General features: G+C 42.3%; 1 protein-coding gene across 2 annotated transcripts in view; it reads left to right on the top strand.

Moving 5' to 3' along the window:
* The first annotated feature begins 385 nt into the window (after window positions 1-385).
* ALDH1L1 (aldehyde dehydrogenase 1 family member L1) overlaps window positions 386-12008 on the top strand; it is a 117213-nt gene continuing 105590 nt past the window's right edge. For both annotated transcript variants that reach the window (XM_032842782.1, XM_032842783.1), the window contains exon 1: window positions 386-487. The gene's annotated coding sequence lies outside the window, so the exon portion shown is untranslated. The remainder of the gene's footprint in view (window positions 488-12008) is intronic.

Consider the following 12008-nt stretch of genomic DNA (forward strand, 5'->3'; position numbering starts at 1 on the left):
CACATCATTCTTGAATGAGTGAGTGAGTGACATTATCAGGGTTGTCGTGTTTCCTCCCACCAACTGGGCCTTGCAGTTATCCCTCACCAGCGGGCGCTCACGCCTTCTCATAAACTACAGAAGAATGCTCCCCCGTGCCCCCGCTTGCCTTCACATCTGAAGGGTCCTTAGCAAGTTTTCTCGCCTGTAAATTCAAGCACGCACAGAGAGGGTGAGCGGCATGCCCGGCTACACTCACACAGCCAGTGAGAGCCCTCTCCACCCCTACCCAGGGAGACATTCCTCCCGCCCCGCGCCCCCGCCCCCTTCGCCTCCATCAGGGGCCCCTCCCTTCTGAGGCTCTGGCCTTGGCCGAGGCTCTGGGACTGGCGGGGGCGGGTCCCACCTCTCTGCAGCCCTCGGCCGGCCTGCGCCAGTCCTTGTCCTCTGACCAAGGCTCTCAGAGGTTTCTTCAGGCCGGCGATTTCTGTGCCTCCTCCCGCGCTTGGTGAGTAACCCCCCCACCCTCCAGCCCCGACCTCCGGGGGAAGGAGGCTGTCCCAACTCACGACTCCAGCGGTTCTGGGCTTGGGTCCCCCAGTGGGGGCTCCTAGCGGACACACGAGCTTCCCTCTGGAGAAGTAGGGCTTGGGGTCTGGTCCGGGATTTCCCCCTGGGGCAGCCGAGCCTCCATCCTGGCCAGGAGCCCTCAGGCTGGAGAACCAAAATGTGGGGATCCAGCCGGGCTGGCCAGGCAGGGCGCTTTACCGAGCCGGCAGCCCTGTGGGGCGGGCATTATCTGCCTGGCTTACAGAAGAGAAAACTGAGGATGTGAGAGAGAAAGCGGCAATCTGAAGCTTGACAGGGCTTCTCCGTGTTCTAGGGACCCTCTGCGTCCTGGGCTAAGTCCCTCACCCCATTCTCGGAGTGGAAAATATCCCCTCTAATTGGCCAAATCTGGGGGCCAGGCACAAGGGCATTTTGTGATTGGAGAGCTTCTACAGCCCCACCGTCCCTTGCGCACAGGAGCATTGACCCCCGCACCCCAGCTTGATCCCAACATGGTTCTTGGGGTTGTGCTACTTAGAGCCCAGCATCCCCGCACCTGTTCAGGTCCCTCTTTTTCACCTCCCTAGAAGGGGCAGAAATATGGCTTAGGTGGAGGCAGAATTTAATAAGTATGTTCAGATGCTGAGTTAAGGGTGGTGGCCTTTGGCTTCAGGTGACTATTTTCTCCCTACTCCCTCGATTCCCAGTGACTGTGGGCAAATTTCTCAAACTCCGACTGTGTTTCTTTGGCTAAAATTGAGGTGGAGGGATAAATGCTAATACTACCGTCTGCCGATGTTGCTTCAGGATGACAGAAGATCATGCACTTTGGACCTAGGAGCTCTGTTGAATGTGGGCTGCTTTCCCTCCTACAAATATTAACCTCCGGGACAATGTTGGAAACAATAGTGTGATGTCTCTTTTGGAGACAAGGAGATTGAGCCTTAAGAGATGAACGTGATTCCTTAAGGTGGATTACAGGTCTGCAGGCTCAAGTGGTCTGGGGAAGCCTACACCATGGCCAGCCCCTGTGCACAGGATAGTGGGAAAGACAGTGGATGAAACAGGACCCACAGGGACTCCGCTTTGGGAGGGACACAGTATCCTCCCTGCCAGGTGCCTAATGGAGTAGACTGATTGCAGAAGAGCAGTCAGCTTTGCTCTCTCCCCCCAACCCCCTCTTCTCCCGCCTGCACCCAAGGCAGCTGATGAAATAGGATGCCTTGTGGCTGTGCCCTGAAGCTTGGCTGAGCCTCTGCCCCCTCCTAGAGCTGCATTCTTCTGCAGGTCCCAAGACTACAGCTTGAGAACAGGTGGCCCAGAGCTGCTGCTCCTGCACACGTCCAGCTTGGGCAGGGTCTGAAAGCTGGGGCCTGGTGAAGCAGGAGAGTGAGGTTCTTGTCTCATGGAGTCAGAGAGGAATCTCAAGGACAAAGGAGAGTGAGTAAAGAGAGTTTTATGAAGCAAAGATACAGAAAAAGCTCTGGGAGTGAGAGGGGTCCCTACAGGGCTGCCACTGAAGGCTTTTGGGGTTGTTTTTTATTGAAGACTACCGGGTTACACAAATCCTTTTAACATCTCTATAGATAGCACCATTGAGTAAGGACTAGTGATTACACCTTTTATGATTTACTTCCTTTTTAGGATCTGGTAATTCTTTGTTGGTCTTAAGTGACTGTTATAACAAGACCCCACCTCGGACACCTAGGGTTGGGTGGTCTTGGTTGTTCCATTAAAATCTCTGATTTTCTTATACGTCTGCACTTTTTGGGATTTCCGTGAGCCTGATCCTATAGTCCCTTACCTATCTCTCCCTATCTAGCCTGGCCAGTCCCTTCATGAGACCCTAATTTAGATGTATATCTGTGGGTCAAAAACATGGGGGATGATTGTCAATATGTATCTTGGGGGAGGAGTTAGAGATAAAGGAAGTTTCCAAAGGAATTTTTATATGTTCAAGTAGACTTACAGGATCCTGGGGGTCAGTCTAAGATTGCCTTTTGCCCTTAGCAAAAGTTCAATGTCCAGGCAATGAAGTCCCTGGGGGAATGCCACTCTGCCTGTTTCAAGGACTTGTCAGTGAACTTCTAAGTGGTAAGGAAATTTCACTGGGGAGCCAGGTCTGAGCAGGGTGCTTGGGGTAGGAGGCCTGGGAAGCCCTGACAGTCCTGCTGCTGCCAGGTCAGCCCCAGAGTGTACCCAAGCTCTGCCAGGGGCAGGGGCTGAGCCTGCCAACTCAGGAAGGAGGTAGAGCTTTGTAGGCTGCCTGACAGCCAGCCGAGCTGCACCCCTCAGCAGCAGTGTAGTCCCTTCCCTGGCTCTGCCCCCTTGGGGTTCCTGAGCTTTTCACAAGCCAAAGGTCAAGATTGGCTGAGGCCCCTCTGGGAGCACCTGTCCCTGCCAAGCTCAGCTTCCTGGAATTGTGACAACAGTCCCATTGGTGGCTCCCCTGACTTTGCCTCCCTGCTTCCAAAGGGATCTTTTTTGTACTGCTTTACTTTCCCATGAGTAATATATGCTCAGTTTAGGAAAAAAAAAAAAAAAAAAAAGAACAAAAACAGAACATTCTGGTAAAAAAAAAATAATAATAATTATGTTCACGAAAATCCCCCAAACCCAAAGCACTCTACCCAGGGACTTTTAACATTTCTGTGTGAATCCACCCAGTTTTTTGCACTGCAAGTACACAGACATACACGTGCACAGCACTTTTAAAAATCATAGTGGTTTGCTCTCTGTTCGGGTGCTCGGCCTACATATTCCCGGTGGCGAAGCAAAGTGCGTTGCCCTAACTGGCTGCCTGGCTTACACAGTGTGCATGTAGCATGATTTTGCCATACTTATGCCGTTATTTGCTCACCCAAACATAATTTAGAAGTGAAAATGCTGAGTCAGAAGAAAAGAACCATTTCTAGGATTGCCTAGAAAATTTTTTGCCAAATTTTCCTCTAGAGAATTTGCCCCAAATTGTTATCCCACTAGTGTGGCAGGAGGGTGTTTCTTTTCCCGTAACCTAGACAACATCGGATATTTATACCGTCTTCAGTGCCTTCCAGTTTTATAGGAGAAAAACAGTCCCTTGTTTTATGATGCCTATTTAGCAATAGTCATTTGATTAATTGTAACTTAAACACGTTTATATTCATCTGTTGGCAGAGGGCTTTTATTCTTTTGGCAAATTGCTTCAGATACATGTAAAATCTTCCTGCATGAATGTTTATCACATGCTTCCTTTGTATCTTTCCTTTAGAGTCAAGTTTCTAAAGGCCAACACTTACCAGATTTTTTCCCCTCATACTTTGATGTTTTCTTCCTGTATTTGATTTTTAAAATATTTATTTTAACTCACTTGAACTGTACTTTGAAGTAAGATGTGGACTATAGATTTGTTTTTTTAAATTAGTTTTTAGAATAATTTTAAGTTTACAGAACAATTGAGCAGAGTACAAAGAGTTCCCACATACTCCCTCAGCCCCCATGTGCCTCCACTGTCCCAAATATATTAGTGACACCTTGCATTAGCACTAGGCACATTTGTTACTTTTGATGACTGGGTATTGATACAATATTCTTAAGGTCTACAGCTCGCATCACTCTTTGTGTTATATATTCAATGGGTTTTGGCGGATGTATAAGGACTTGCATCTGCCATTGCAGTAGGTAACTGAAAAATGTCCTGTATTCCACTTGTTCATTCCTCTCCCTCCTCCTCTAAGCCTCTGTCAAACACTGATTTTTTTTCTCTGTCTTCCTAGCTGACACTGTCATTATAGCTAGAATAATAGGTCTGGCTTCTTTCATTTAGCAATAGGCATTAACATTTCTCTCTTTTTATGTTTGATAGCTCATTTCTTCTTAGCGTGGAATAAAAGCCTTTCTCTGGATGTACCACAGTTTATTTATTCATTCACCTATTAAAGGACATGTTGGTTGCTTTCAAGTTTAGGTAATTATGAGTAAAGCTGCTATAAATATTTGTGTGCAGGTTTTTGTGTGGACCTAAATTGCCCCCTCATTTAGGTAAAGACCATGATTGCAGAATTGTATGGTAAGAGTGTGTTTAGTTTTTTTGTTTTTTGGTTTTTTTGTTAAGAAACTACCAAACTATTTTCCAAAGTGACTGTACCATTTCTCATTCCCACCAGCAATGAATGAGAGTTCCTGTGGCTCCACCCCTTCACCAGCATTTTGTGTTGCTAGTGTTTTGGATTTTAGTCATTCTAATAGATTTGCAGTGGTATTTCATTGTTGTTTTAATTTGCAATCCCTAGTGACATATGATGTTAAGCATGTTTTCATATGTGCATCTCCCATTGGTATCTCTTCTTTGTTGAGATGTCTGTTCAGATCTTTCCTCCAATTTTAAGTTGACTTGTTTTCTTACAGTTGAGTTTTAAGAATCCTTTGTATATTTTGGATACTAGTCCTTTATCAGATGTGTGTTTTGCAGATCCCTCCACCCCCCCCCCCCCCCCCCCCGCCCGCCCCCCCCCCCCCCCCACCCTACCGCCCTTTGTGGCTTGTCTTTTGCAGAGCAGAAGTTTTTTAAGTCTAATAAAGTTCAGTTTGTCACTTTTTTCCTTCCATGGTTTCATTGTTATCTAAAAAGTCAGACCCACGGTCATTTGGATTGCCTCATATGTGATCTTCTAGGAGTTTTATAGTTTTATCTATATGAAAATTTTACATGCGATTGATGTATTGATTTGAGGGTCTTTTTTTTTATTTTGCACATGGATGTCTAGTCATTCAAGAATCATTCGTTGAAAAATCTATCTTTTCTCTATTGAATTGCTTTTACTACTTTCTCAAAGATCAGGTGACTTTTTGTGTGTGTCTGTCTTCTATTTGTCTACTCTTTTGCCAATATCACACTGTCTTGAATACTATAGCTTCATTACTTTGGCATCATACTGAAGTTGGGTGGTGTCAGTATTTCGACTTTGCCCCTCTCCTTCAATATTGTGTTGGATATTTCAGGTCTTTTGCCTTTAGTATAAACTTTAAAATCAGTTTGTTGATATCCACAAAATAACTTGCTGGGATTTTCACTGAGATTGTGTTGAATCCAAAGGTCAAATTGGAAAGAACTGATGTCTTGACAATATTGAGTTTTCCTAACCATGTGAATATAATACCTCCACTTATTTTGGTTTTATTTTATTTCCTTCATTAGTCTTGTGGTTTTCCTCACATAGCTCTTTTACATATTTTGTTATATTTACACATAAATAATTTCATTTTTATGTGATATGTAAATGATATTTTGTTTTTTTTAATTTATTTTCAGCATAACAGTATTCATTGTTTTTGCTCCACACCCAGTGCTCCATGCAATCCCTGCCCTCTCTAATACCCACCACCTGGTTCCCCCAACCTCCCACCCCCCACCCCTTCAAAACCCTCAGATTGTTTTTCAGAGTCCATAGTCTCTCATGGTTCACCTCGCCTTCCAATTTCCCCCAACTCCCTTCTCCTCTCTAACTCCCCTTGTCCTCCATGTTATTTGTTATACTCCACAAATCAGTGAAATCATATGATAATTGACTCTCTCTGCTTGACTTATTTCACTCAGCATACTCTCTTCCAGTCCCGTCCATGTTGCTACAAAAGTTGGGTATTCATCCTTTCTGATGGAGGCATACTACTCCATAGTGTATATGGACCACATCTTCCTTATCCATTCGTCCGTTGAAGGACACCTTGTTTCTTTCCACAGTTTGGCGACTGTGGCCATTGCTGCTATAAACATTGGGGTACAGATGGCCCTTCTTTTCACTCCATCTGTATCTTTGGGGTAAATACCCAGTAGTGCAATGGAAGGGTCATAGGGAAACTCTATTTTTAATTTCTTGAGGAATCTCCACACTGTTCTCCAAAGTGGCTGCACCAACTTGCATTCCCACCAACAGTGTAAGAGGGTTCCCCTTTCTCCACATCCCTTCCAACACATGTTGTTTCCTGTCTTGCTAATTTTGGCCATTCTAACTGGTGTAAGGTGATATCTCAATGTGGTTTTAATTTGAATCTCCCTGATGGCTAGTGATGATGAACATTTTTTCATGTGTCTGATAGCCATTTGTATGTCTTCATTGGAGAAGTATCTGTTCATATCTTCTGCCCATTTTTTGATATGATTATCTGTTTTGTGTGTGTTGAGTTTGAGGAGTTCTTTATAGATCCTGGATATCAACCTTTTGTCTGTACTGTCATTTGCAAATATCTTCTCCCACTCCGTGGGTTGCCTCTTTGTTTTGTTGACTGTTTCCTTTGCTGTGCAGAAGATTTGATTTTGATGAAGTCCCAAAAGTTCATTTTCGCTTTTGTTTCCTTTGCCTTTGGAGACATATCTTGAAAGAAGTTGCTGTGGCTGATATCAAAGAGATTACTGCCTATGTTCTCCTCTAGGATTCTGATGGATTCCTGTCTCATATTGAGGTCTTTTATCCATTTTGAGTTTATATTTGTGTATGGTGTAAGAGAATGATCAAGTTTCATTCTTCTACATGTATAGCTGTCCAGTTTTCCCAGCACCATTTATTGAAGAGACTGTCTTTTTTCCACTATATATTTTTTCCTGTTTTGTCAAAGATTATTTGACCATAGAGTTGAGGGTCCATATCTGGGCTCTCTACTCTGTTCCACTGGTCTATGTGTCTGTTTTTATGCCAGTACCATGCTGTCTTGGTGATCACAGCTTTGTAGTAAAGCTTGAAATCAGGTAACGTGATGCCCCCAGTTTTTTTGTTTGTTTGTTTTTTCAACATTTCCTTAGCGATCAGGGTCTCTTCTGATTCCATACAAATTTTTGGATTATTTGCTCCAGCTCTTTGAAAAATACCGGTGGAATTTTGTTCGGAATGGCATTAAAAGTATAGATTGCTCTAGGCAGTATAGACATGTTAACAATGTTTATTCTCCCGATCCAAGAGCATGGAATGGTCTTCCATCTTTTTGTGTCTTCTTCAATTTCTTTCAAGAGTGTTCTGTAGTTCCTTGAGTACAGATCCTTTACCTCTTTGGTTAGGTTTATTCCCAGGTATCTTATGGTTCTTGGTGCTATAGTAAATGGAATCGATTCTCTAATTTCCCTTTCTGTATTTTCATTGTTAGTGTGTAAGAAAGCCACTGATTTATGTACATTGACTTTGTATCCTGCCACGTTACTGAATTTCTGTATGAGTTCTAGTAGTTTGGGGGTGGAGTCTTTTGGGTTTTCCATATAAAGAATCATGTTATCTGCGCAGAGAGAGAGTTAGACTTCTTCATTGCCAATCTGGATACCTTTTATTTCTCTTTGTTGTCTGATTGCTGTTGCTAGGACTTCTAATACTATGTTGAACAAGAGTGGTGAGAGTGGGCCTCCTTGTCGTGTTCCTGATCTCAACGGGAAGGCTGTGAGCTTTTACCCCTTTGAGGATGATATTTGCTGTGGGTTTTTCATAGATAGATTTGATGAAGTTGAGAAATGTTCCCTCTATCCCTATACTTTGAAGCGTTTTAATCAGCAACAGATGCTGGATCTTGTCAAATGCTTTTTCTGCATCAATTGAGAGGGCCATGTGGTTCTTCTCTTTTCTCTTATTGATTTGTTCTACCACATTGATTGATTTGCGAATGTTGAACCATCCTTGAAACCCAGGGATGAATCCCACCTGGTCACAGTGGATAATCTTTTTAATGTGCTGTTGGATCCTGTTTGCTAGGATCTTGTTGAGAATCTTAGCATCCATATTCATCAGGGATATTGGTTGAAATTCTCCTTTTTGGTGGGGTCTTTGCCTGGTTTGGGGATCAGGGTAATGCTGGCTTCATAGAAAGAGTCTGGAAGTTTGCCTTCTGCTTCAGTTCTTTGAAACAGCTTCAGGAGAATAGGTGTTATTTCTTCTTTGAAAGTTTGGTAGAAGTCCCCAGGGAATCCATCAGGTCCTGGTCTCTTGATTTTTGGGAGGTTTTTGATCACTGCTTCAATCTCGTTACTAGATACCGGTCTATTCAAATTGTCAATTTCTTCCTGGTTCAATTTTGGGAGTTTATAGTTTTCCAGGAATGCATCCATTTCATTTAGGTTGCTTAGCTTATTGGCATATAACCATTGATAATAACTTCTGATGATTGTTTCTACTTCCTTAGTGTTGGTTGTGATCTCTCCCTTTTCATTCATAATTTTATGAATTTGGGCTTTCTCTCTTTTCTTTTGGATTAGTGTGGCCAATGATTTATCAATCTTATTAATTCTTTCAAAAAAACCAGCTACTAGTTTCACTGATACGTTCTACTGTATCTCTGGTTTCTACCTCATTGATCTCAGCTCTAATCTTATTTCCCTTCTTATGTGTGGAGTTGGTTTGACTTGTTGTTGATTCTCCAGTTATTTCAGGTATAGGGACAGCTGTTGTGTTCTAGATTTTTCAATTTTTTTGAGGGAGGCTTGGATGGCTATGTATTTCCCCCTTAGGACCGCCTTTACTGTATCCCATAGGTTTTGGACCGAAGTGTCTTCATTCTCATTGGTTTCCATGAATTGTTTCAGTTCTTCTTTGATCTCCTGGTTGATTCAAGCATTCTTAAGCAAGGTGGTCTTTAGCTCCAGGTGTTTGAGTTCCTTCTGAACTTTTCCTTGTGATTGAGCTCCAGTTTCAAAGCATTGTGATCTGAGAATATGCAGGGAATAATCTCAGTCTTTTGGTATCAATTGAGTCCTGATTTGTGACCCAGTATGTGGTCTATTCTTGAGAAGGTTCCATGTGCACTTGAGAAGAATGAGTATTCTGTTGTTTTAGGGTGGAATGTTCTGTATATATCTATGAGGTCCATCTGGTCCAATGTGTCATTCAATGCTCTTGTTTCTTTATTGATTTTCTGCTTGGATGATCTGTCTATTACTGAGAGAGGTGTGTTAAGATCTCCTACTATTAATGTATTCATATCAATGTGACTATCTTGTTTAACAGTTTTCTTATGTAATTGGCTGCTCCCATATTGGAGGCATAGATATTTACAACTGTTAGATCATCTTGGTGGATATGTAGTGTCCTTCTGTATCTCTGACTACAGTCTTTAGTTTAAAATCTAATTTATCTGATATGAGAATCGCTACCCCGGCCTTCTTTTGAGGCCCATTGGCATGAAAGATGCTTCTCCATCCCTTCACTTTCAGTCTGGGTGTATCTTTAGTTTCAAAATGGGTCTTTTGTAGACAACGTATGGATGGGTCCTGTCGTTTTATCCAATCTGCAACCCTGTGTTGTTTTATGGGCACATTTAGGCCATTCACATTGAGAGTCATTATTGATAGATACGCTTTTATTGACATTGTGTTACCTTTGAAGTCTTTCTTTCTGTAGATTGTCTCTATATTTCTGTTCAATGCTATTCTTAGGATTTTTCCTCTTTTATAGAACCCCTCTTAATATTTCCTGCAGTGTCGGCTTGGTGGTTGCATAGTCTTTTAAGCCTTGCCGGTCTTGGAAACTCTTTATCTCTCCATCCATTTTGAATGTCAGTCTTGCTGGATAAAGTATTCTTGGCTGCATGTTCTCCTCATTTAGTGCCCTGAATATATCTTGCCAGCCCTTTCTGGCTTGCCAGGTCTCTGTGGACAGGTCTGACGTTATTCTGATGGGCTTTCCTCTGTAAGTAAGGAGCCTCTTTGTCCTAGCGGCTTTCAAGAGATTATATCTACAATTATGATTCCTCAATTTGACTATCAGGTGCCTTGATGTTTTTCTGGAATCTATCATCTTGGGTGGAGACCGTTCGGCCTCTAGTACATGAACGCTGCTTCCATTCACGAGATTGGGAAAATTTTCATGAAGAACTTGTTCCACTATATCTTCTAGACTTCTTTCGTTCTCCTCCCCCTCAGGGATTCCAATAATTCTGACGTTGGAACGTTTCATGGCATCATTTATTTCCCTGATTCTGTTTATATGGCTTCTAAGCTGTTAGTTCCAGGTTTCCTCCTGATCCTTTCTCTCTATCTGTTTGTCCTCCAGATCACTAATTCTATCTTCTGTCTCAGTTACCCTACTTTGAGAGAATTTAGATTAGATTGGAACTCATTGAGAGCATAGTGCACCCCATCCCTGGTAGCTTTCAGCTCTGCCCTAACATTGTGAACATCATCTCTGGTCACTTTCAGTTGTGCCCTAATCAATTCCATTTGGTCATCCATGGCTTTCTCCAACCTAGCTATTGCCTGGATAATTGTTAGCCTGAATTCTCTTTCCGACATATTGTCTATGTTAATAGCCGTTAGCTCTGTTGCAGAAGGTCCATCCTCTGTATTTTTCTTCTGTTGGGCATTCCTCCTCCTAGTCATTTTGGTGAGAGATGACTGAACAGATGTAACTGGTTGTATCAACCGTGGTGCAGTCAAGGTGCACCCTGGAACACTTCTGAGCAATCAGGATTCCCCACCCAAACGAGAGAAAAAAGAAAAGAAAAAGAAAAAAAAAGAGACAGAGAGAGAGACAGGAAAGAAAGGGAAGATAAAAGAGAATGTTCAGCCCAAATGGGCCCCAAGGTAAGATTTATGAGGTATACAAACAAAAACAAACAAACAAAAAGATTGATAAAACTATATGGCAAGAGAAAAAAATATATGTGTATATATATATACGCAAATAAAGGAAGAACCTAGTCAAAAAGAACCCCGAGTGTAAGATTTATATACTCTCAGGACAAACACAAAAACACAGAAACACTGGTGGAAGAAAAAGATGGGAGAGTGGTTATAAATTCTCAGTGTGGGCGAGGAAGGTTGTTTTGATTCTTCCTGGATGTATCTTGATATCTTTGTTAAAGGACTCAACTTTCCTAAGATAAAGGGGGATAAAAATTGGTTTACCTATAGGGGTAGTATTGATTGGGGAAAAGGGGATTACTTTGAAGTTTAACTGTATATGAATATTAGAAAATAAAAATAAAAAAGGAATAATCTAGACTAGACTAAACTAAAATAAAAAGAAAGAAATTTAAAAAATAGAAATGCAAAAGAAAAACACAGGTGTATGTATCAAAAAGTTCAGGTTAGAAGGTTTTTATGGAATTTGATATACTGGACAGCTCACTGTGATGGTAAATAGGTTAAAAAATTATCTATATAAAAAAAATGAGCCAGAATAGTGGGAAGAAATTAAAAATAAAAGTTGTCCTATGAAGTAGTGTTGGTTGTTCTCTTGTAGTCTTTTTTTTTTTTTCTTTCCTGGTTGGTTTTCTGGGGGAGGGGCTTGCCACGTGGGTTTTCAGTCAGTGATGTTCCCTGAGTTAAGTCCTCCCGCCCCCCTCAAGGGGGTGGGCTCTGAGGAAACCGTTTTTTTTAAAGCTTTTGTTCTCTGAGGATTTTATGTTTGTTCACTTTTTTTTTTCTCTCTCTCGCCTTGACCGCTTTTGCTGGTTTTTGTAGGTTTAGAGGAAAGCAAACTGCACCCTGACCTCCCTCTCAGAGAGAAGGCTCAGTCTGCTCTGTGGGTGTT

Source organism: Lontra canadensis, unplaced genomic scaffold, assembly GCF_010015895.1.
Source record: "Lontra canadensis isolate GAN:19392208 unplaced genomic scaffold, GSC_riverotter_1.0 scaffold133, whole genome shotgun sequence".
Lineage (NCBI taxonomy): Eukaryota > Metazoa > Chordata > Mammalia > Carnivora > Mustelidae > Lontra > Lontra canadensis.